This window comes from Herpailurus yagouaroundi, unplaced genomic scaffold (assembly GCF_014898765.1).
Source record: "Herpailurus yagouaroundi ecotype Mexico unplaced genomic scaffold, PumYag 462, whole genome shotgun sequence".
Lineage (NCBI taxonomy): Eukaryota > Metazoa > Chordata > Mammalia > Carnivora > Felidae > Herpailurus > Herpailurus yagouaroundi.
In genome coordinates this window covers 1-5657 of record NW_024412679.1, presented here as the reverse complement: position 1 = coordinate 5657, position 5657 = coordinate 1, and the positions used below count along the sequence as shown (strand labels likewise).

The following is a 5657-nucleotide window of genomic DNA, read 5'->3' as shown; positions in this document are numbered from 1 at the left end:
GCCCGGTTCTGGAGGCCGCGGGAGGAGGGCGTGTGTCCAGAGGCGGTGGGAGAGGGAGGGCGCTGCGGCCGGAGGGGGGCGCGAGCGCGTCGGTGGAGGCCGGGTGGTCCGGGAAGACGGGCGCCCCTGCCTGGGCTGACTCGGTTACCGCCCCGCCTCTTGGTTCTCCTTGTATCCTTCCTGGAGTCTGAGCGGCTCTCCAGTGGGGTCCGTGACTGCTTCTTGAGGTGTGGTGTTACTCAGTCCGGCATTAGGGAAGGATCTCCAAGAATCCCTTACTTTTTGTCTCATTGAATAGAAACATTTTTTTGTTTGTTTGTTTGTTTGTTTTTCTTCTCGAAGGTTACTGACTTATTCAGAATCACAGTTTGTTAGTGGCGAAGACTGGAAGTTGTGTCTCCCGACCCCAGAGAGACTGCCTGCTTTTCCACACGAGGAAAGGCAAATTACTTTTAAAAAGATCCTTTTGAGAAACGGCAACCAGGATCAAGAAATGAAAACATAGACCTTTCATTAAAGCATTGCTTTTTATCGTTTTCTGTGTAATCAGTAATCAAAGGTTTAGTAACAGTGGGGAAATTGATAAACAGTTTAATCAGGAGTATTTTTTTAAGTTTACTTATTTTGGGGAGAGAGGGAGAAAGAGAGAGAACCCTGAAGAAGCAGAGAAAGAAGGAGAGAGAATCCCAAGCCGGTTCAACACTGTCAACGCAGAGCCTGATGTGGGGCTCGCTCCATCCCGCCATCCCTGAGATCTTGACCTGAACAAGAATGCAGGCTTAAGTGACTGAGCCACCCAGGTGCCCCAGGTTGGGAGTATTTTTTGTAGCAGTTTTGGTGAAGACTTAATGTTACTTCACTGAGTATAATGTTTTATTTAAACCTACTTTTTAATTTAAAAATTTTTTTGTGAACATCAAGAGAGCTTTAAACTGTTAAAAATCCCCAGGAAGCAAATATTTAGGGTTTTCCCAGTGAAAACTTTTATGCCCAGCAGCCATTACATGATTATGTCAGAGTCCTATTAGATAGTTGTTCTTTGAGCATCTGCTGTCCTTTCTGAAGGTGAAAGGCACTGACGCTCTTCGTATCTATTGGGTTGTATAGTTTCATAGGGCAGGAGCATTCAGGAGCCACCAGGCAGGCCAGCTCTTTTAGGACCTCATTTCTCCTGTAACTCAGCACGTCACCAGAGTTGTCTACACTTTTCCAAGACAGCAGAAAATGAACAAATCCCAGGTAAGTTCTTCATTCCCCACATTATTTTGCAGTGGACTTGGTGAGATTTGTGAGTCCCATACTAATGGGAAATTAGCAATAGACAGAAATCTATCTTTACAGAAAGTAGTGACAGATCAATAGCAAGACTAAAGTGGCTTCTAGATACATACTGATCATTCTATATCTTAGAGTTTCTAAACTGACCTACAAATAACATCTCTGTTGTTTCTGATAATCATGGAGAAGGAGGACACCGTCTTTTGGATACAGACAGAATTTTTATAAGACACAAAGACTTCTTGGATGATATCTTTTTTATCTTTTAACCTTCCTGTGACAGCCCTGAAATGAGTGCCTAAAACTATTCCTCACTGAAAGTAAAAGGATTCAAGAGCTAGTTCAAGTAGTTAATTTAATGATGGTCTTGTTCGATCCTTGTATAAAACCTGATATGTTTAGGGTCGCCTAGGTGGCTCAGTAGGTTGAGCTTTTGAGTTTGGCTCAGGTCAGTATCTCACACTCCGTGAGTTTGAGCCCCGTGTCAGGCTCTGTGTTGACAGCTCAGAGCCTAGAGCCTGCTTCAGATTCTGTGTCTCCTTCTCTCTCTGCCTCTCTCTCACTCACACTCTGTCTCTTGCTCTCTCAAAAATATATAAACATTAAAAAGAAAAACCCTGATACGTTTAGAGGAATGAATATGGCCTGCATGCTGGTTAACAAGAACTTTCCATGAGTACTTTAACCAGGTTGTGTATGCGAGTTGTATAGCCTATCATTTAAAGTTAAATTCTCCAGTAAGTCTGTCTGAGCTTCTCCATCAAATTCATCCCATAGCTTTCTGCCTTGGTTTTTCTTCTTCACTGTTTGGGATCTGTCCAGGTAAAGGTTGCCAATGATTCAATTGTATTTACTGACCACTCTTTCCAGGAGACTCTTTGTCTCTTTTGATGGATACTGGAAAAATGGTTGAATAATACTGTTTATTGTTTTGAGTACTTCTAAAAATATGTAAATTATCTTAATGTGTAATTGACAGGCATTTTCTCTTCTTAGTTCACTAGTAATTTGAGATCTATCCATCCATATGTAGCTTATTTCCTTTTTTTTTTTTTTTTTTAATTAGAATCTTAATCAGGCTGCGGACTCAGTGCAGAGGTCAGTCTCACGACAGTGAGATCATGACCTGAGCCAAAATCAAGAGTCACGTGCTTTACCACCTAGACACCCCTGTAGTTTGTGTCTTTTAATGTTGGATTTTCCCGCTGTGTGGCCACACTGTATTCTAAATACTATATTTTACTGATAGACATGTAGGTAATTTGCATGTTTCATTAATATAACAGCTGCTGTGAATATCCTTGTCATTCTCTATGGTAAATGCAGATGTATCTCCAGACCCTGGAGCATTGCTTCTCAGAGTGAGGATCTTTGGCCAGAAATGGCAGCGTCACCTCGAAACTTGTTTGACATGCAGATTGTGACCCACCATCCCAAACCTACTGGAAGAGAACTTTTGGAGGCCAGGCCCAGCAATCTGTGTTCTTACAGGATGTCCGTGTGATGGTTGATAACACATTAAGTTTAAGAATCACTGGTCCAGTGTTCAGTGATTAGTATCTTTGAGTTACAGGATATTAGGATTTCTCATTTTTCTAGGTAAATTGTTACTCATCAGAAAACTGTGTCTTCTCCAGATACAGAAGTTATTCCTACTTCAAATGGTTACAGACTTCACTGTTTAATTTGTATGTGTCTGATTATTGAGTTTGTGCAAATTTCATAAATTTACGGTGTATAAGTGTTCAGCAATTTCAAGAGTGGGTGGAATTCTTGCACACCCATTGTTAGAATTATTTCTTTGTATTCAGTGGTTTTTTAAAAATATACATGTATCTCCCCCCACCCAAGAGAGGTAGCGTGAGCTCAGGAGAGGGGTAGAGGGAGATGGATGGAGAGAATCTTAAGCCGACTCCACACTCAGGGTAGAGCCCGACATGAGCCTGGATCCCACGTCCCTGGGGTCAGGACCACAGCAGAAATCAAGAGTCTGATGTTCAACTGAGCCACCCTGTATTATGTATTAATATTTAAATATATTTTTATTTGCACTTTTTTAACTGCTTGTTGCTGGCATGTTATTTTTTATATATTGACCTTATTTCCAACAATTTTCTACACTAATTTACTACATCTAATTGTTTATCTGTATTTCCTAAAAAATTGGATTTTTTATGTATACACATGTATAATCTGGGAATAGTGACACTGCCATATACTTTTCCCAGATTTTGTACTTTTTTTTCTATATTGCCCTCTTAGGTCCTCAAATATATAATATTAAGTAGAAGCAAGAGTAGGGGGGAAACTTTCCTTTCAGTATGGATTTTTGCTGTATTTGTTTACATTTCATAATGGCATCAAGGATGTCCAGTTTTATTCCTAGTTACCTAAAATTTTTCTTTTTTTTGATGAGTGCCAATTAAATTTAAAAAAAAATTTTAATGTTTATTTTTGAGAGAGAAAGAAAGAATACCAGCAGGGAAGGAGCAGAGAGAGAGGGAGACAGAGAATTCAAAGCAGGCTCCAGGCTCTGAGCTGTTAGCACAGAGCCCAACTTGGGGCTCGAACCCACGAACTGTGAGATCATGACCTGAGCCGAAGCTGGACCCTTAACTGACTGAGCCAACCAAGCACCTCAATGAGTGCCAATTAAATTATTTAAAATGGTTTTGGACATCTATTGAAATCGTCATATGATTTGTCTCCTTCATTTTCTTAGTAAATTACATCAAATCTTATGCAATTAAATTTAATGTAAAATTAATTACAACAAATTTAAATGTAAAACTAACAAGATATGTCTGAAATAAACCTAACTGGGTCATGGCAATATTTTGTTTTAGAATTATGTATCTGTGTCCATGAGAGACATTGAGCAATGAGGTATTTTTTCCTGGTGGGGGACATGTTCTTGTTAGGATTTAGTATTTAGTGTCAAAGATATGTTGAATTCATAACAAGAATTCTTGAGTATTTCCTCCTGCTTTCTCCCCAAGATTGTGTTTTATTTTGTTTCTGCTTCTTTCTTAGGTATTCATTCATAGGTAAGGACATCTTTACCTGGAATTAGTTTGTTTCCCTCCCTTCCTTTCTTTCTTCATTGTTAAGTAGGCTCTGCGCCCAGTGTGGGGATCGATCTCATGACCCTGGCTTACAACATCCCATTTTTTTCCTCTTTCTCCCAGCCTCTGGCAGTCCCCATTTTATACTCTGTTTCTATGAAATTGGCTTTATGGTGAGTTATAGTGTATGATATTTGTTTTCTCTCTGACTTACTTCATTTAGCATAATGCCCTCAAGGTCTGTCCATATTGTCTCAAGTGGCAGGATTTCCTTTGTTTTTATGGTTGAATAGTATTCCATTGTGTGTGTGTGTGTGTGTGTGTGTGTGTGTGTGTGTGTGTGCGCGTGTTTATATATATATTGTATATGCATGTATGTATACACGCATTATCTTTACCCCATTCCTCTGTTGATGAACTCTAAGCCTCATGCCTCATCTACTATCAATAATGTTGCAGTGAACAGGGGATTACAGGTGTCTTTTGCAGTTTTGATTGCATTTCTTTTGGATTTTTGCCTAGAATTGGATTGCTAGATCATCTGGTAGTTCCATTTTTAATTTTTTGAGGGACCGCCATAGTGTTTTCCAAGGTGGCAACACCAGTTTACATTCTCACCAACAGTGAATGTGGGTTCCCTTCATGCCACAGTCTTGCCATTTGTCATTTCTTGTCTTTTTGATAATAGCCATTCTGAGAGGTGTGAAAGAGATATCTCATTGTGGTTTTGATTTGCATTTCCTTGATGGTTCATGATATTGAGCACCTTTGCATGTACATATTGGCCGTTTGTAGGTCTTTGGAAAAATGTCTGTTAGGTCCTTTGCTCATTTTAATTGGATTATTTGCTTTTTGGTTTTTGAGTTGTATGAGTTATTTATACATTTTGGATATTAATGTCTTATCAGATACATGATTTGCGAATATCTTTTCCCATTCTGTAGGTTACTTTCCAGTTCATGGACTGTTTGCTGGGCAGAGCTCTTAAGTTCGATAAAGTCTTGTTTGAGCTTTTGTTGCCTTGCTTTTGGCATCTTATCCAAAGAAAACATCATCCTAGAGAACAATGTTGAGCTTCTCCCCTATGTTTTCTTCTAGGAATTGTATGGTATCAGTTCTTATGTTTAAGTCTGATTCATTTCAAGTTAATTTGTATGAGTGGTGTAAGATAGGGGTATAGTTTCATTCTTTTGCGTGTTGGTATCCCGTTTTCCTGTCACCATTTACCAAAGAGACTATCCTTTCCCCATTGTGTGTTTTTGCAACCCTGTCAAAAATCAGTCGACCATATATGCGTGGGTTTATTGGGGGGTT

The 5657-nt window shown here is 39.5% G+C and overlaps 1 long non-coding RNA gene across 1 annotated transcript; it reads left to right on the top strand.

The window, feature by feature from the left end:
• The first annotated feature begins 709 nt into the window (after window positions 1–709).
• On the top strand, window positions 710–3335 carry LOC121022881 (uncharacterized). Its single transcript, XR_005787142.1, has 2 exons — window positions 710–1239; window positions 2605–3335. It is a non-coding gene; the product is annotated as an uncharacterized LOC121022881 (long non-coding RNA).
• Window positions 3336–5657: the final 2322 nt, after the last annotated feature.